General features: G+C 45.0%; 1 protein-coding gene across 5 annotated transcripts in view; it reads left to right on the top strand.

Moving 5' to 3' along the window:
* Window positions 1–20,533, top strand: part of Frmd4a (FERM domain containing 4A) — a 581,866-nt gene that overhangs the window by 351,607 nt on the left and 209,726 nt on the right. The window contains exon 1 of one of the 5 annotated variants that reach the window (XM_057787204.1): window positions 19,016–19,173. The exons of the other annotated variants lie outside the window; for them this stretch is intronic. The gene's annotated coding sequence lies outside the window, so the exon portion shown is untranslated. Of the gene's footprint in view, window positions 1–19,015; window positions 19,174–20,533 lie in introns of those variants that run through there. 5 annotated transcript variants of the gene reach the window in all.

A 20,533-nucleotide genomic window follows, 5' to 3' on the forward strand; every position in this document is an offset into this window, starting at 1 on the left:
CAGCCTTTGGGCTGACAGAACGCAACTGCTCTGTTGCCATCAGACCTTCCCTCTTTCTGTCCACTCCATCCTCACTGGGGAGGGCAGCTAAGGTATCCCTATCTTGTTTAGCCTGAGTTGTTAAAATAAAGGCCTGAGTAACTTGAACAGCACTTGAGGGTCCAAAATCAAGGTGCCAGCAGATCTGATTCCTAACAAGGGTTTTCTCCTGGTTTATAGATGGCTGGTTTTGCCTAGTCCTCATTTAGTGCAGCGAGTGAGCTCTGTTCTCCTTATTTTAATCCCCCCATATACTCTCTCTGTATATGGTGTATGTTTGTCTGTCCGTGCGTATTTATGTATAGTCATGTCTATGCATATACATGTATATATGGACCTACCTGAATGTATGGGTGGCTGTATGTTTTCATGTGTGCACACTCATAACAGTGTGTAGTTATGTGGAGACCAGAAGACAATCTTGGCTCATTCATCAAGTCAACAAATCATGTACCTTGTTTATTGAGCACAGGTCTCTCACTGGCCTGGGACTCCCTAAGGATAAGAATACAAGCACATACCACCAAGTCAGCAGGTTCTTTTCACATGGGTTCTAGGCATGGGACTCAGGTCTCATGCTCCCAAAACAAGCACTCTACCAACTGAACCCAAGCACCAGGATCTGTTCTCTGAAAAAGGCACAAATCACACCTTAGGGGTTCCATCCTTATGAACCAAATATAAATGTAACCACTTCCCAAGTACCTATCCCTCATTGCCACCACACAGAGGGTGATATTTCAGCATACGAATTTGGGGTGACATCAACATCCAGGACATAGCAACAGACCAGGGACAGAGAGACAGAGCCAACCATCTATGGAGTGTGCTGTAGAGTGCTTATTCTTTCTGTTGTGTTGCTTATGGCCTCCTTAGGTGTTAAAAATGTAGCGACTTTTACATGATGACTGCTATGTACTAAATATGCCCCCTCCAAAGTCAAGTCAAGGCTCTACTCCCTCATCAATAGGCTCAGAACCCTTATAAAAGACCCCGTCCCTCCAAAGGTCCCTTTTCTCTACTTCCATGTTTTTCTCTTCCTCCACAGCAGGAAGGCAGCTGCCTACAAGTGGAGGGGCCTTATTAGAACCTGGGCGAGCTGGCACCCTAAGCTCAAATTTTCACCCTCTATAACTATTATAAGAAAAGACAGTTATTTAAAAATTTTTATTGTATCTTATTTTTCTACTTGTGGGGTATGTGTGCCTTGTGCACATTCAGAAGTCAGAGGACAACTTGTAGGAATTGACTTCCTTCTCCCCCCCCACCCCGTGTGGGTCCTGGGGACTGAATACAGGTGACTGGGCTTGGCAGAAAGCACCTGTATTCGCTGAGTCACCTTGCCAGCCCTAAATGGCTTTTACGAACTACCCAGCCAATGGCATCTTATTATTGTAGCCCAAAGAGCCTAGCTCTGTAAAATGGGACATGTCACCAGACACGCTCTTGAGCATTTGTTAGGTACCAGGTGCCCCTCTAATACTGACACAGCTATGCAGAACTGGTCATTTTAGGCCTGCAGCAGAGTTCAGAAGACAAAAATAATAGTAACACTCTGAACAGAGAAGGTGACTCCTGGACCCAAACAAACATGATATGTCTGAGAGAGATGAACGCGTTTCTATTATACAAGCTAGATTGAACCTGCTGGGGCATAGATTCAATATAATTGTTTTAGTGGTTAAGATTTTGAAAGAGATTTTTTTTCTTAATTGCTACATTATATTGAAACAGTATGTAGAATGCATAAAATTGGTCATTTTAGGTATTTATTTTCTAAGCTCTAAGTCTAGTGATATGCTCTCCGACATAGCTGTGTTCTAGCTGCCCTTCTGAAGGTCCTGAGACGTTCCTCTGTGTTTTCCTCTCCTGGACCCTTCCTTTCTGTTACTACCCAGAGATAAAGTGGGGCACATAGCTGGAAAATGCGGGCGTCTAGTTACTCATTAACTCATTAGCGGGGTGATGGGTGAGCAGCTCTCCACGCGGAACAATGCCCAACTGGAGTGTAAACAAAGTCACAGACAGCTGGCTCGTGGATAGCCCGCCACGCTGTGACAGGGCTGTTCTTTCTGTCTATTCTGCTAAGGGAACTCGCCCATCCCTTGAATACCATACTGGATGCCATCTTTGAAACTCAGTCTATGGAAATCATAACTGGTTGAGAAACACATGGGGGGAGGGTGGTGGTGACGTAGTGGCTTGCCCTCGGTAGACGTCAGTTTGGAAGTCAAGAACCACTCTGAAGCAGTGGTTCTCAACCTTCCTAATGCTGTGACCCTTTACTACAGCTCCTCATGTTGTGGTGGCTCCCAGCCATAAAATTATTTTATTGCTACTTCATAACTAAGTTTTTCTACTGTTATGAATTGTAATGTAAATATCTGATAGGAAGCCTCATGGGGGTCCTGACCCACAGGTTGAGAACCACTGCTCTAAAGCCTCTAAAAGCAAAGACATCTAGAATGGACTATATGCTGTCATAGAAAATGATCTAGGGATAAAAGAAGAATTAGGAAATATTTAAATATTTGAAATTCTATCCAGTCTATGGTCCCTCTGCTTCCTGGCTGTTCCCCAACCTCTGCTTTCCCCATTATTCCTTTCCTGTCATGGTGGATTTTATCTCCTGAAACTCTGAGCCCACAAACCTGTCTCCCGTGAGTTCTTCTTTACAGGTATTTGATCACAACAATAAGAAAAGTAACCACTACAGTGCCCTAGCTAGCCTTGAATTCTGCTTTCCAATCTCAGCCCCCCAAGTTCTGAGACTATGCACCGTGCCTGGATCATTTTCTACTATTTGACTGATATTCGTGACATATTGACAGTCCATGGCTTTGAGCATACATAATAAACATCATATATAAATGGGAGAAATCTCAAATCTTGTTTCCAAAGCTCAGGCTTCAGAATTTCTCAATGCTGTGTTAGTGTTGGAGGCCAGGGTGGGCTGTATAGACCATGGATGCCAGGTGCCATTCTTTCCTGCACCAAGGATTGACTGACCTCAGTCTGTGCCTGGTACTAGTATTGTTCACAGATCTGGGGATGAGCAGGGGACAAAACAGATGAAAGCCATCCCTCTGTGGACATCAGTGTCTGTTACAGAGAAAGTACAATATGGAGATAAGTAAAACTGAGTGTTGGGGGACAAAAATGAAGCCAAAAATACAGCTAGGGTTAGAGAGCTTTGTAACTCACAGTGTATCTGCACTCTCTGCCCTGTTTAGCTGCAGCATCAGTGGCAAAAATGAATTGGATTCAACAGCCCAGCTAAGGCCACCTACCCAACAACCACCGCTGCCTGCTTATGGCCCAGATTTTCCATTTTCTCTGTCAAGCCGTGTGGAGAGACTTTGTCTGTATCAACCCTGCCAGCAGCAGAGTAACTGTCTCAGAGTTTGATGTTTATGGGCAGTGGTTGGTGACTCTGGTTCCTCCCAAGGGATGTATAAACGTATCGTTAGTAAACAGAATCTGTAGCTAGCATACAATGCGAGAAAGAACTGTGCTGCTGGTGAGTCTCCACCACGCCAGCGTCTTCACCCTGTCTTAACAACTAACAAACACACACAAAGAAGCAATCAACAACCATCTACTGAAAATCTGGTATTATTTCTGGAGTCAGACACACTACCATTGTGCTCTGAGGTCACCTGGCATTATTTCTGTATGGTGCTAGGCAACAAAAACAAGGGTAGATCAACAATGAGCAACATTGAGCAAGGGACCAAGCCTCGGGTTCCCATTCTCTAAAGAGGGCATAAGACATACTCTGAAAGGTAGGGATTGTATAAAATTTAGAATAAGTGTTTATATGTTTGGAATGGGCATGTTCCTGAGGCAATGAATAGCAGTTAATTTACCCAATGGATTCCCTTTAGAGCAATACAGGCAATGATCCCCAAAATCTAGATAGGAAATAGGCAAGGCTGGGACCCACCAGCAAAGGAAGAGTAAAACCTAGGATCCCAGGAGCCTCTGGCAGAAAGGCCTGACCAATACAGATTAGGGAGACAGAAAGTATGCCCAATGTACACGGTCTAAAGTGGGTACCAAACAGACTGGGGTAAGTGATCCCCGTGACAGAGCTAAAGGACTTGAGACACAGCCACCGGGGAGGAGACATAGAAGATCTTCCAACACCCTTCATACCAAACCCACGGGTGACCGCACTGAGTCATGAAATCATAGAACACACAGGCTGACTTCCATTTTAGAGAGAATTTCTCATCTCCAGTTGACCTGAAGTCCACGCCTCAGAAGTGGTGAGATTCAGACAATGCTGGGTTTGTTCTCGGAGTACAAATTACTAGTGTTGGGAAACCACAGTGCCCAACTGGAACTTTTTGTTTACAGCATCTGCTCTCTGACCTGAGGATCAGAAGGGACCTCTGAGGCCAGGGGGGCAGGGGCCTACAAGAAATCAGGGTTCTCACTGCAGCAGGATCACAGGTGACAAGGGGTTTGGATGGGAACTTTCCAGAAATGAAGGTAGTTTCCCATAGGAAGATATTCACCTGTGGCACCTCAGAACTGTAAAGAACCCTCCCTCTCTAAATTCCACTCCCAGGTACCTGTTCACCTACCTGGGCTGGTACTCCAGTCTCCGTCCAATAGTGAAGAACAGCTTTATAGGTAGCTTGTGTTGATTTTATCTCTGTTGGGTCCAGGCTTTGGGAGACTAAACACTCCAGTCCCACCAACCATCAGAGTTGGACCTGAGTATACCCTAACCCTAACTGCTGCCACCTTGATATAACTGGATTTACAACCCCCTTCCCCCTACACACACACCAAATGTAATCCAGGAAACTCAGCTCAGTGTAGTGCCTTGGATGCATTATGAATATCAACATATTATTAACAGATGAAATTATTATCTCATTAACATAATGTGGCTTATTCCATATTCTAACAGTGTATTTGGGTGTTGATCATATCACATTTTAGGCTCCTAGATTTTGAGCAATAAAATTCAAGTTATTTAAAAAGTAATAACTGCTTTTTCATCCTACATATGTGTGGTTGATATCGTCAAACTTTCATATCATGTTGTCAGAAATAATCCTTTTCTCTCTCTTAGTTGCCTGGCTCTTTTCCTAGCGCTCTTCTTTTTTGCCACATGAACAATTTGATTTGTAAATTTGGCCAATGACTTAAAGCAAATATTTGTCAGTATGTAAATAGGCACAGTCCTGTGGCACATAGTTAGAGACTGGTGAGCCTCTCTTTAAATGAGAGCTGTTGCTATGGTTAATATTATCAAACTCCACAGATTGGCCTTGATAATCAATAGTATTAAATCACTACGCTGTTGCTCTTGGGAACATTATTCACCAGTTATTTTACACTATTTTGTTGATTTACTCTTTTGGCCATTTTTGAGACACTATCTCACTACATAGCTCAGGCTAGCCTAAACTCATTATATAGCCCAGGTTAACCTCAAAATTACAATCCTCTTGAGTACTAGAAATATTGGAGTGTGCCACCATGCCCATCTTAGTGAGCATTCTTTAGGTGTGGCTGTACTGCCAGATACAACTCCCTTTTTGGTAAGGACATAGTTACGTTTGGTTCTCAAATACTTCATGAGAAATTTTATAAAACTCTCTTACTGAAACTAAAATATTTTTTCTACATAGTCCTACAAAGAGAAAGAGAGGTCAGTGTGTACTCCAGCTTCAAACAACAGAGTTTGGGATATTTACCATCATGAAAAAACAAAAAAAAAATGAGGGCACGCACTTGCGTCCATGCCTTTTTTAAAAAATAAAAACAACTGCATTGATTTCCGTTAGCCCCTGCAGCTATCGGTTTCATGCCCAGAGAGTTGCACTCTGTCCCGCAGTAATTTGGAGACCCTTGAGCTGACTTCATCGACACAGATTCCCTGGGACGCTGTCACATGGCGACTCACCTCTATTTAGATTTCTGCAGGTGAGAATATCAAAATGTGGGTTTGACTTTTAATGCCACATAAAGTTGTGTAGCTGAGGGTTTTTTTTTTTTTAAGGCAACATTAAAAGGTTTCTGAAGGTACAGTCACCAAAACTCAATTAAAAGTGAAGAGCCTAATGAATGTGCTGTGCGCGTTAGTCTGCCTAGACTCAGTCATGTAATACTCTGTGACTTCACTGAAGGCTTGGTTCTGCTTGTTGTTCTTGTTCTTGCTGCTAAGGTTTGATTGGACAGATCTTGTGTAGTGCAGGATAGCCTTAAACTTGCTATTGTAGCCAAGATAACCTTAAACTCCTAACCCTCCTGCATCTAACTCTAATCCCTGGGTTTACAGACAGGGGCCACCACACCCAGTCACGGCCTTGGTTCTGCACACCTTGCCTTGCGTACACACTTACTGCTGTGCTCGCTGCCTCTGGACAACACCAAAAACGCTGCCTGAGCTACCTCAGCTCATTCAAGACGGCTGCACCTTAGGAACCATGGTGTTTTCGCTGTGTACACAAAGGTGTCTGCTCTTATAGAAATAAAGTTGTTTGAGACCAGGTGTGGTGGCAGACGCCTTTAATCCATGCATGGGAGGGGGGTAGAAGCAGGCAGATCTCTGTGAGTTCAAGACCAGCCTGGTCTCTATAGTAGGTTTTCCAAAAAAGGAAAGAAGAAAGGAAAGGAGAGAGGGAGGGAGGGAGGGAGGGAGGGAGGGAGGGAGGGAGGGAGGGAGGGAGGGAGGGAGGGAGGGAATAACAGAACAGAAAAGAAAGTAGTTTATTATGGGAAAGGAAGATTTTTATTATTTTCTTACCATCATTCCTCACGTGACAGAGAAAGCATCTATAGCTTTGTTTTGTACTGGTGCACGGAGAAGGTTTGACAATACTTCTGAGACACTTTGTATTTTTATCTATGTTTTTCCAGATTTTGTATGGGTTCTTGGGTTTTTGCACTTATTCGACCTGAAGGAAATTAACAGTTCGTCTCTGCATTTACAAACTCCAGCTGGAAAAAGATGTGCTCAGAATGGTAATTTTCTTTAGGTCACATTTCAGAAGACGTTTTTGTTTTCTTACATATTTCCTGAAAAAAGATAAGGGCAACATCCTTGCACATAAAGGATTGGTAAATGGTTGATAAGATGAAGACAATAGAAGAAAAGAACAGCAAACGGCAGAAAGGAGGTTAAAACTTTACATAGGGCATCTCAGGCAGACTCACTGAAACATGCTTGAAATTATAGACTTAGGGTGGAATAGTTGGCCCCACAGATAAGAATGCATGCTATTCTAACACAAGACCCAGGTTCTGTTCCCAGCACCCATGTTGGGCGCCTCACAACAGCCTCCAGCTCCGCAGGCACCTGCACTTGTGTGCACATACCCACATACGGATATGATAGCATGTGAGGGTAGATCATTGAATCTACCTTGGAAAGAAAAGGGATATAGAAATGGATTTAGAAGAATATGAGCAACACCCACACACATTACACACAATTAAAAATGGTAGAGTTGCAGATTTAGCAAAGGAACATATTAAACTCAAATTCTGAACATGAAGTGAACCTGTGTGAGTAAGTTCCATATGATATGTGGGGCATACTTATGCAAGTCATTTTATTTCTGCTTTCCTGAAATCCAATCCAGAGGTACCGTCAATTTCAGTGTCAAACGAATGGAAAGTCAGAGAAGTAACGGAAAAGATTAAATCCATGCTGAGAAGGTTGCTGGACAAATGACTAAGTGGCAGGCAAGGCAGGCAAGTGTGCCAGGCAGAGGAGACACTCAACACAAGGCAGCTTACAAGAACTTGACCATCTATTTTTTAAAAAGCAACATAAAGAACCATGTTCCACTCATTTGCTGACATCTGTATATGCCAGTATTGATGACTCTCAAGAATACTGTGTTAAATTAAAACAGTTACTGAGGAGGACAGTATATGCTGGCAGATGTTTTTGAAAGGTTTATAAACACGAAAGATTGTGTACTATTTATGGCTGTACATTTATATGGCCAAAGGATAAAAAATAAATATGATATTCACCACGTTAGAGGATAATCAGCTTCTGGGAAGGGAGATAGAAAGGATGAGGGGTGTGGAGTTAATCTTCTTCCTCCTCCTCTTCCTCCTGCTCTTCCTGCTCTTCCTCCTCTTCCTCCTCCTCTTCCTCCTGCTCTTCCTGCTCTTCCTCCTCTTCCTCTAAAGCCTGAAGCAAATAAGGGCAGATGTCGAGCCATAACAGTGGTTTCATAGGCATCCAATAAATCTTCTGTGCTTATCTGAATGCTTGTAATATCATTTAAAAGATGTTTTTGATATAAAGAGTGACATGGAAATTAAAGAAAAGACAAAGCATGGTGGTATACACCTGGAATCCCAGCACTTGGGAGAGGCTGAGTGAGGTAGGAAGACCCTGAGTTTGAATACAACTTGGGCTATAAAATGAGATACCCTTCTTAAAGGAGAAAGGGAGGGAGGAAAGGAGAGAGAGAGTTTCAGAACTTTGGGTGCTTTTTGTATTATAAGGAACTTGGCCCAGCAGGAAGTAGCCTCTGAGTGTACTTGTGCTATCTGTAAGAATCCCGTGCAGTCTGAGCAGGTGACAGCTGTGGAGGACCAGGGCGCGTGGCTTCAACAGGCAAGATGTCTGTTCTCATTCTGAGCGTCCCACGGGTTTACCAGGAGGCAAGCCAGTCTCGGCACTCCTCTCTGCCTGTTTCCTCCTCTGGCAGGTGGGAAGAAATGGCATGTGCCTACAACTGTCAGAATGCTTCTGGGCAGGGAAGAGGGAACAGTCCCTCAATCCTGAGAGTGTCCGTTGGGTTTCATTTTGTATGATCTGGTTGTATGATCTGGAATCTACCAGAAATGAAGACTGAAAAGTTAAAGAGTAAGGCCACTTTCTGTTCTTCTCTGTGGGCTTTTCCGATGGTAACCTGAGCTTAGTTCCAGCACCACTAACACACTGGGGGTCCCTGGGACTTTCAGTTCGCTTGCTTGTTTGTTTAGTGACTTTGGACTGCAGGAGTCTTAGCCGGTAGACGAAACCAGCAGGTCACGTGTGGGGATGTATATGCTACTGCACAACACACCTCCCCCGAGAAGCAGTGACACTTTTGGGGTGGATGGCATTCAAAGCAAGTGTCCTTACGTGTGTGACCCCCACTTCTTGGGCATTCTTAGAAAGACAGCCTTGTTCCCTGACTGTTGGACGCTCAGAGGTCACTTAAGGGGACCTGAATTCTCTCACAAGCTAGTGACAGACAGTCTCACAGAACATTCTAGACCAGGAGAGAGCACAGCATACTCTGAGGAAAGAAGGGAATATAGGACATAATTATTTAAGCCTCCTTTGATTTATTTACAGGCCTGAACTCACCTGGGGTCTCGTTAAAGCTCACAGCACTTGCATATAGGGACGAAATGAAGCATTAATAGCTACTTGGTAGACGTCAGGGCACTGGATAAGGACAAGACGCCGGATTCCTTGCCCCCAAGTTGACACACAAATGTAAATAAGAATACTAATAGCAGGTCTTTTACACAGTACACGCTTTGTTCCAAGCTCTCTATGTACTTTATGCGATATAATACCTACAGCCTACTCAGGAAGCTGAGACTAAGAGCTCTAGCACTCTTAGCATAAAGGTACCTGATTAATAGGGCATCAGTTTCCGGCTCAAACTCCAGCTTCCATTACCACAGTCTGCTCTCCACAACCTTGGTCTAGAAGGTCCTCAACCTTCCTGATGTTGCAACTGTTTAATATAGTTCCTCCTGCTGTGGTGATCTCTAACCATGAAATTATTTTTGTTGCAATCTCGTAACTGTAATTTTCCGACTGTTACAAATTCATAACCCAAATATCTGCATTTTTCTGATGGTCTTCAGCAACGCCTGCGAAAGGGTCATTTGACCCCAAAGGGACTGTGACTCACAGGTCGAGAACAGCTGGCCGGGTGGTGGTGGCGCACGCCTTTAATCCCAGCACTTGGGAGGCAGAGGCAGGCAGATCTCTGTGAGTTTGAAACCAGCCTGGTCTACAAGAGCTAGTTCCAGGATAGGCTCCAAAACCATAGAGAAACCCTGTCTCGAAAAACCAAAAAAAACAAAAACAAAAACAAAAAAAAACCAGCTGGTCTAAAAAACAGCTGATGACACCAGTTTCAGTCTGCTCTGTAGACTGGTGAGGGGAGCCAGCAGGAAGAGTTCAGTGGACCTGTCCAAATCCTCCGAGGGAAGGGGCACAGAATCGGGATGACAGATGTTAAAGTTGGGTCAAAAATCAAAACAAGCTGTAAGCAGCTGTATTTAAAACCTCTGACTGTATAGACAGAGCTCATTGAGGTGTACAGACTTTGAGTCTGGTTAATTTGGGTGTGTGATGTTTATATTATTTGCGAGTTCCTTTATAACAACTTTTTTTAAAAAATTAATATACACCCAAAATGATGCTGTGCCACGATTAACTCACAAGGTGCGGGCTCAGCCCGTCCACGTGTTAGTCATCTTTTTATTACTATCACCAAATACTGGGTAGAAACAGCTGGAAGGAAACTGGTCTCACAGGAAGCCTCTCACAGTCTGAGAGGCTTCAGCCACATAAGCTGGCGTCATCAGCCTTAAACTGGTGGTAAGGCAGACATTGTGGAGGAAAAGGAGCAGCAAAACAAAGCTGATCAGCTCCTGGCAGCCAGGAAAAGAGACACAGACAAGATAGATCTTTCTAGGACACTCCCTCTAGCCACCCACCTCCTCTAGCTGGGCCTCGCCTCCTAATTTCTGCCATGTCCCAATAAGACCATCAGTTTGTGAATCCATCAGTGAATGAAGGGCCCGACCTCTGATCCAGTCTCCCCTCATTTTTTTACAACTAAATCCTAACACCTGAGCCTTCGGGGGACAACCATAACACTGTCACTGACCTTGTCACTGTCTGTCCATGTCACTGTGACGGAGTGACTCCAGGCTTAAAGGGAGAAAGGACTTCTTTGGCTCATGCTTTCCGGAGGTCTCAGGCCATCATGGTTGGGAAGATGGCTGTAGAAACACTTCCGCAGCTGGAGGAAGGAGCCTGCAACAATGGCTTGTTCTCATTGGTGCAGTTCAGAAGCACAGAAAGTGGGCAGAAACCAGAAGGAGTTATGTTCTTCAAATGTCCACCTCTAGTAACCTGGATCTGTTGGCCAGACTCCACCTTCTAAGGTCCCACAGCCTTCAAGATAGCACCACAAGCTAGAAACCAGGTGTTCAAATCAGGAACCTCCAAGGGAAATTTCAAGTTCAAGCCATAACACTCTAGGACACTTCCCGGACTCTGCAGTGCTTCCCTGGGGTGCGAGTGATTCTGAATCCTAGGCTGGCTGTCATCCAGCCCTATGCTCAGGCTTCTAGGTTCCCATCCTTTCCCAAGGCTCCACTTCCACACACCAGGGAGGGTCCCCGCTGCATCCTCTTGGCTGGCCCACGTCTCTTATAGACATGACATACAATACATACAATACTAAGAGCATGCTTGGAGAAGGGGTTCCAAGAGACACTCGTAGGTCAAACCCACCTTCTTGTAGGTATAGAATTTTGGCCCATTGCTTAGTCTTGTTGTTGTTGCTGTTGTTGTTTTGTTTTGTGTTTGTTTGTTTTTCAAGACATGGTTTTTCTGTGTTGCTTTGGAGCCTGTCCTGGAACTAGCTCTTGTAGACCAGGCTGGCCTCAAACTCACAGAGATCCGCCTGCCTCTGCCTCCTAAGTGCTGGGATTAAAGGTGTGCACTACTACCACCTGGCTTATTGCTTAGTCTTTTAGGTCTTCTGTTCCTGGTTCTATGCAATAGAAAGTGGTAACCCCGCATGGGGCTGAAGTTAAGACTATAAATATTGTGTAGAGTGTGCCTTGGGTCACTTGGCACATAATAGATATCATCACACCAGTATTGAAAGTTGCTCTCAGTTCAAGCTTCACCATCTCCAAGTAAGTTTTTTTCTTTCTTTCTTTCCTTTTTTCTTTCTTTCTTTCTTTCTTTCTTTCTTTCTTTCTTTCTTTCCTCCCTTCCTTTCTTCCTTCCTTCCTTCCTTCCTTTCTTCCTTCCTTTCTTTCCTCTCTCCTTCCTCCCATTTGTTTCTTTCTTTCCTTTAGAAATTTTCACCACAATTTAAAAATGTTTACATTTACACAAACACATATCAAACACCGGGTAAACCCACCCCCATGCCCTACCTTCTCTTTTCTCACTCAGTCCCTGCTGTCCCCTCAGATGGTTTCTCTCCCATCTTCGTGTCACATCTACCATATAAAAATCTAAGAACCATAAATGACAGGAAACATGAAATAGTTGTCTTTCTGAGATGAGGTTAATCCATCTCAGAAATTTAGTATGATTATCTCCAGTTGTATCCATTTTCCTTAAAAAGAAAAAAAACAGAATTTTATTCTTCTTAATGGCTGGAAAGAATCCCAGTGTATATATACACCACATTTTCTTTATCCGCCCCCTGTTCATGGACACCAAGGCTGTTTCCATAACTTAGCTATTGTGAACAGGGCTACACAAATGCTGACGGGCAGGTGTGTCTGTGGCATGTTTATTTTAAAGGCCTTTACGTAGATACCCAAGAGTAGCATAGCTGAGCCATATGGTAGATTTTTGTTTTTAATGTTTCGAGTCTAATTGTGTATTTACTGTAGTATGGCCATGGGCGTGCACCACGGTGCACATGTGGAGGCCAGAGAACAACTTCAGGAAGAGGTTCTGTTCTTCTACCATGTGGGTCCCAGGGACTAAACTCAGACATTCAAGCTTGGATGTGAGTGCCTTTACCTCTGGGACATTTCATCACCCCACTCCTCTGGGACATCTCATCACCCCACTCCTCCACCATAACGTCCATAGTACCTGGACCAATTTATATTCCAGAAGCAATCTGTGAGTGTTCCCTTTGCCCACACCCCTGCCAGCATAATGACTGTTCATGCCCACTGTGAAGAGGTGGGATCTCAGCATACTTTGACTTTGCATTTCCCTGATGACTAGTGAGGCTGAGCATTTCTTCATGGCTTTTGTCATTTGTATTTCGTCTGCAGAGAAGTAGCTGTTCCCTTCATTGTCCCATTCACTGGTTGAGCTATTAGATTTCTTGTTGCTGGACTTATTTTAGTTCTTTATATATTCTCGATAGTAATCCTCTTATATATTCTAGATAGTATAGCTAGCAATCTCTTTTCCTCCAAGGGAATTTTTTTTTGTAAAGAGCACAGAAGTTCTTCTTTGATGACCCATCTCCAAGGGACTCCCCTTTCCTCACTGTCTATTTCCTCCTCCACTGAGAACCCAACCTCCTTTCTTTTTTGAGAAATGTCCTGTAAAGACTTCCAAAAACACCAATAAGTAAATAAGCACATGCAAGAAAAACTTAGTCTTCCAAAAACAGATACTAAATAATTTAGAGTGCTCAGGGGAGATGGGAGGATGTGTTTCAAAACAGAAGCAGGCATTCTCCATTAGGAAGGCTGTTGGACAGATTTGTTTTTATTTTTAATTGTTCATATGTATGTGTGTTTCTCTGTGCAGTTGTGTTCATGTGCTCACAGTGGTCACAGATGCAGGAAGAGGGTGCAGAGACTCTGGAGCTGGAGTCACCAGTGGTTGCCAGCAACGTGACATGGGTGCTGGGAACTGAACTCTGCCCTGTGCAACAGCAGTCTGCACTCTTAACCACTGAGCCCCAGAAAGAGTTTTTGTTGAGCCCATACAAACTGCACTGCAGGGATCCCAGAGAAAGATAACCTCTGGGATCAGCCTGTAGCTGTCCCAGTTCACATATGGAAGTGGGACTACAGTTTCTTACAACAGTTATATGGAATTTCATGTAAACACTGGTCAAGATTATTTCCTGCCACCCAGACAGTCCTCTTTATTGTTGTTGTTGTTATTAATACTATTATCATTATTATTATCTGGATGGATTTAATTATAAAAATCTATTGGGTCTAATTATTAAAAATGATTACAACTTTTGGCCTAAAGAAAGCAATAAAAAATTAAACATACCATGTACAAAGCTACATATTTTAATGTCTGTGGATATAATAAAATTGCTAAAACAAAAACAGTGTTATGGAGGTTCCTACCCATAAGGAATCCCCAACAGGGTGCAGAACTCAGATGCCTAAGGAGATGTTTATGTTAGAGGAGAGGGGGTGGGGAGCACCCAAAGGAGGCTTCCTGGAGCAAGGAGAATTTGGTTAAGTCTGAGCAATGAGTGGGATTCCACACAGTATGGAGAGAAAGAGAAGAGCTCCAGCCACATGCCCACACACAGAATGTGGCATAGAAAAGGAAGAAGTAAGGGGGACCTCAACAGAGTCTCATTTCCTCAGAGGGAAGACAGAGTGTGATGTGTGTGTACTCATATATTTGTGAATGCCTGTGAGGTATATGGCTGTGCCCATATGTATGTGTTGGCCAGAAGGCAACATTAAATGTCTTCTTTAATTACTCTCAACTTTTTGTTTAACTTATTCTTTGCCAGTTTAATACATGTATTTACTGTATCTTGGTCATATTCAACATAATCGCCCCACCTCCCCCAGTACCCTCAATATTTCCACCTTCACCTCTCTCTCTCCCTGCCTTCCTCCCTCCTTCCAAGTTGAGTTAGTGTTGAACATTGTACATGAAGTCATACCTCAAAAAGAACATGACTCTCCTTTCCCCAGCAGTGCTCAGCTGGGACACAGGGTCTCTCTCACACTGAAGCCTAGCCTATCCACTTATCTAAAGTAGCTGAGTAGCAAGTCCTGGGAGTTCTGTCTCTATTCCCAGGGCCTTGATTACAGGCAGGCACCTCCACTCCCAACTTTTTTGGTGGGTACAAGGGATCCAAGCTCAGATTAGATGCTCACACTGTGGGACAAGTGTACTTGATTGACTGAGTCATCTCCCAAGCATCTCAATACAATGTCATTGCTTGCTTAAGATTTGGTTTGATTAGTCCATCATCTCTGCAGTGTTAGAAACTGCAGCTGAATAAGGAATATTTGCTGACAATCTTTTCCACTTAGTTCCACGAATATCTCTACCTCCATTGCCTGTTGTAATAAGGTAATCAATAACAATAGTAATTTCTATTCGGTGGTCACTAGGCCAGACACTAGAAAGGAGACAACGCTTCCAAATATGTAGTCATGGAAAGGGGACATAGCTGAGGGATAGGAGCTCTGGCAGCAGATTGCCTTAGTGTATTGTCACGAAGTAGCTGACCAAACCTCTACATATGACTCAGCCCTATCACCTGTAAGTGGTGGTAATAATGGTTTCCCATCCCAAAGGGCTATTGAGACTATTAAATGAGTTATTATATGTAATGAGTTGGTATACTGAAAGCACATAATCAGTACCTGGTACTGGGCAAGCATTAACTATGCACGTTAATATATATTTCAGAGTAAGTAAACAGAGAGATTGTCCTAAAAGCCAAGCTTAGCTACTTGAATACACTTCTCGTAGGAGCTAATTTCATACTGTGGTACTCACTGTAATACAGTTGTTCCCTGGGGGCTCAACCTTACATTAATTAGCTTGTGATATTTTGATTGATTCTTGTGTTTCTGAAAGACTTGCCTTGGATTTATGCTGTCTTGGATGGAGACTGTCGAAATCATGATTCCCACCCAGGAAAATGCTAAGTAACTGTCTATTGTCCTGTGTAGTGGGGAGCTGCAGGCTGTGTTCCTGCCGCCCCAGCTCTTGGTCACCTGGCTAGCTTATGCCCCGAAATAACAACACACAAACTGTATTCTTTTAAACACTGCTTGGCCCATTATATCTAACCTCTTCTCGGCTAACTCTCGCACCTGGACTAGCCCATTTCTAATAATGTGTGTAGCACCCCAAGGTGCGCTTACCGGGAAGATTCTAGCCTACGTCCATCCTGGGTTGGAGCTTCATGGCATCTGCCCCAGAGAGGAGAGCTATCGAGTCTGAGCTCACTTCCTCTTCCTCCCAGCATTCTGTTCTGTTTACTCCACCCACCTATGTTCTAACCTATGAGGGCCAAGCAGTTTCTTTATTTTTTAACCAATGACCTTCCTCCATCAGTCCTGAGAATGGGGTTTATAAAAACATCACAGTTGGGATGAAGAGAGGAGAGTGGATAAAGTGCTTGCCACACAGGCATGAGGACCTGAATTCAGATACCCAACACCCACATTAAAAGCTGGGTGTGGTGGTAATGCACATATGTAGTCTTAGCACAGTGAATGGCTAAAGAGAGGCTTGGAGACCAGCCTATCTAGCCAATCGCTTAGCCCCAAATTCAGTGATACCCCGTCTCAAAACACACAAACAAACAAAACAAAAACAACAAAAAACAACAAAAAAGTGGGTTTGTGGCAGCCACCTAACATTATTCAAACCCTGCATTCCACACAAACATGCTCTCTTGCTCATGCTCATTCTGTCTCTCTCTCTCTCTCTCTCTCTCTCTCTCTCTCTCTCTCTCTCTCTCTCTCACACACACACACACACACACACATACACACACACACACATACATACAAACATGTACATACACCATACATGCATACATATAAAACATAATTATGACAAAATTACATAGTCATTTTATAATCTAATGGGATAAAATACAGCTGTATGATTACATCATATGTACACCAGGGACCAGGGTTTTAAGGGCTTTATCCCAGGGTATGAAAGAAGATGGAATTATTTTTTAATGATTTATTTATTTTTTAATTTTATGTGCACTGGTGTTTGACTTGCATGTATATCTGTGTGAGGGTGTCAGATTCCCTGGAACGGGAGTTATAGAGAGTTGTAAGATGCCATGTAGTTGCTAAGAATTGAACCCAGGTCCTCTGGAAGAGCAGCTAGTGTTTTTAACTACAGAGCCATCTCTCCAGCCCTGAGATGAAATTCTTAATGTTTTATACCAATGACTCATAATTGTCCTTTAGTTGGTTTTGAAATGAGGAAAAGCAAGGACTGGGTATAAAAATAATAATAAAGTTAATTCAAAATCTGCCCCTCACTTTAATCTGCTCCTGGGAAGACTCTCTCCTTCCTTACAACCTGGTTGAAATATACTGATGTTTTGGTACCCGAGCAAACCTGGGAGGAGGATTTGCCAATAGGACAGTCCATGGCATTGGAAACTCCAGATGCCAATGGGACAAAGTGGCAGGGTCTCCTCTAAGAATGGCAACAAAGTGTGTAAGAGAAATGCTACAGGCTTGAACATCAGCTCGGTTTTGCAGTCAAAACATGTTGGAATTGGAAATAAACTGCTTGCTTACAACTCAGTATTCACCCTAGCATGGGTCTTGAGTTCAGTTCCCAGCACAAAAAAAAAAAAAAATGGGGCACGGGGCAAAGAAGAAAAAAAATTAAAATTGCCTCTAACAGTCCCAGGAAGAGAGGAGATGGTGTCAGGCACTTGTAAAAGAGTTGGACCTTGTGTTAGGACAATCCCTGAGGTCACCAAAAGTCCTGAAACAAAATATGATTCAAATCCAGTTTCCCATTCCTTAGATTTAGATTCTCATGGCAAGACCCCTGGGCTCTTGATCCTATCAGCCTGAAACGAGACTGCTGGCCCTTAATGTGGATCCCCCACTCCCCCGCCTGCCAACAGTACTTGAAAAGGGTTCTCTTCCGTTGAGTGCGAGACCTCCTGAACTGTCAGAAATTCTCGCCAGTGATCCTAAAAGGAGACCGTGGATGTAGTGTGGGAGAGACAACAGGATGTGAGCTGGGTGTGGGACCCAGTGGTGGAGCTTTTGCCTCGCGTGGACATGCCTAGGTTCCACCCTCCACATAGATGCAAGGATTTGTTCTCTTGGTAAAGTTTATGAGTCTTCAGTGCCTGGGGCAGCCTGACAATAATGGTGCAGGCGATGGAACAGTGTCCTTGCACTGGGGTGGGATGAAATCTCACCTCTGGCCTGGAGGGTAAATGGACGTATCCTGAGAACCAAAGAAGTGGGTAGGTTCTGAACAAAGATTGAAACAAGCAGTGTTTTGCTAAGTGGGTGCTTGTGCCCGGTTCTTTTATTTTATAAACTGTGTTGTGACAATTAGTGGGGGGGAAATGTGTCTCAAGCAATTTGAGCTCGTCAGGCAGTAAACATTTAGACAGACAATGTGAATTGAGTTATTGTTCTTGTGAGTTTCTTTTCTTTCCTTTTTTTGAAAGGGAGCCGAGCAGGCTCCTTTGCCTCCCCCAGGTCTCTGGAAATGGAAGTCTCCCTCTCCTAGGGACAGAGCGAATCCTTAACAATAGCCCTATGACTAGGTTATCTTATAGCCACCTCCATTCCCAAAGAGTTAAGGAGAGATTAACATTCAAGACAATTGGACTAGATCGAGGGGGGAGAGCTACGCCTCCAGCCATCGGATCTGTGTTCTCTGGCTCGCAGGGTAGGAGACGGTCTCGCGTTATGGGGTGGGTCTGGGTGGGTTTGGGTGTCTTGTAAAGAAGTGGGGGTCCTCCAGCTCACAATCACCCTCCTCAGCATCTCCGCGCGCGCTTCTGATGCGCGCAACCTCTCTGGTCTGCGAGCTAACTTTGCATCGCTTGCGGGTGCGGCTAGGAGCAGTGGGAAAGAAACCAGAGGCAGTTCAGCGGGTGACTTGGGGTGTCCTTGGCTGGCCCGAGCCCCGGGGAAGCAGAAGATCTCATTGTCCTGGGATCCGGTGGCGAAAGGAGGCCCCGCCAGCGGGCGCGCGCTCAGTCCCTGCTTTGCCAAGGATTGAACGGCCACCCCAGCAGACTCCAGTGCCGGGCACCATGCGGCGGACTGGTCGCCGCGGGCCGCGGGTTCCCGCGCGGGAGAGGGGCGGGCTGGTGGCCGTGCGCCCTGGCGCTGGGCCAGGCTCGGCGTGAGCTGCGGCGCGAGCGGGCGATGGGCTGACGGAGCCCCGTGGCGGGCGCGGCGGGGACTGGGGTGGCGGCGGGGGCGGGGACGGGGACGGGCGCGCCAGCACCGGCAAGGCGGCTACGGGCGCCGCGGAGGAGGCGGAGGCGGCGCCGGGCTCCCAGGCCGCCTGGTAGGCCAAGGGCCTGCGCCCGGGACGAATGGGAAGCTGGTTTCCGTGGACTAGCCTCTTACAACCCGAAGTTCCTGGGCTCCCTTAGAAGAGCAAAAAAATAAAAGGTAACGTGTCTTTGTTTCCCGGTCGCGGTGGCAGGGGGGCGATTGATGATGCTGTACTTTTGAACCCATTTTCCAGTACTGTACTGGGCAGCAGGGACCTGCCACTTCTTTTCTAGGGCCTTAGAGGCTTTTATTTCGCGTCTGTTACATTTTTAAAATGCAAACCCCACGTGGGGCAAATACGATGCTATCTTTTACCAGCCCTTCCCCCTACACACGCGCGCGCACACACTACACACACACACGCACACACACGTTCCTTTGGCATCACAACCCACACTCTGAATTTCCCATGGAGAAAGGAAAAGAGGTTTCTATAATAGATGGGGGGCTAAGCCTTTTTTTTTTCTGGAAGTGACAGGGGTGTCTGGTCCTTTGGAGAAGGTGGCAGGAGGCCAGGTAACCTCAGCTGCTGAAGCCTGATGAGATGAACCGGCCTTTCCTTCCCAGATGGCTGCAGAGATTAATGCAGAGAAAATGGGAGCCGAGGAAGGGAGGACAGGAAGGAACCCCCATTAGTACCTGCTTCTTTAAAAATAGCTAAATGCACAGCGTTTGTACTGCAGGCAGCTGCCCAGATGTTGGTGCACATTTGATTTAGAAAGGTCTCCCCAGCGCGCTGCTCTTTGAGACGTGTGGGGGCTGCCTGTGTGTAACCAGCAACGCACTATCTTTCTCTGGTCCCTTGCTTGTTAGCAGAGTAACAGCTCAGTCAATTCAGACAAATTTTGCTGAATTTCCAAGGGACGGCTGTTCTAATAATAGCTGTAACCGGGGCTCCTTAATAGACATCCTCATTTTGAACGATGCAGCCGTGCCAGCTCTCTGGAAAGCGCAGCTTGCTGGGAGCTGAGATCCAATGCCGGGAAAGAACTCCCTGACCCCACCATGAATGGACCAGGCGCTGTCTCCCCTATGAATGGAACATCCCAACAGAGGCTGCCACTGCTGCTCCTGGCTCATTTCAGTTGGATTCCTCCCCGAATCTGATGAGAGAGATGCTCAGAAAACCTAGACAGGCACATTTCTAAATATAGGATGGTCCCTATTCAATTTTGGATTGATGGGTGCACTTAACTGCAGGATGGTTGGGCTGCCTCTACCCCCACCTCGGCACCGGTTAAGCTAACTCATCTTTCCCCAAACGTTTTTGATGAAGGTGTGGGAAAGCACCGGTCAGAAAACCCAGGACAAACTGCTGAGTTCATGCAAGGCAGCCACCACTGACTCTGAGGAAAGTACCTTTGGAGCTGGCTACAAACCTGTGTCCTTTAGACTTTGTGAACCGGCATAAAGCATGCAACAGCGTACAGGGGCCCAGACTTGTGTGAAGGAGAACACATTTCATTGTTTCGTTTCT

This window comes from Chionomys nivalis, chromosome 13 (assembly GCF_950005125.1).
Source record: "Chionomys nivalis chromosome 13, mChiNiv1.1, whole genome shotgun sequence".
Classification (NCBI taxonomy): domain Eukaryota; kingdom Metazoa; phylum Chordata; class Mammalia; order Rodentia; family Cricetidae; genus Chionomys; species Chionomys nivalis.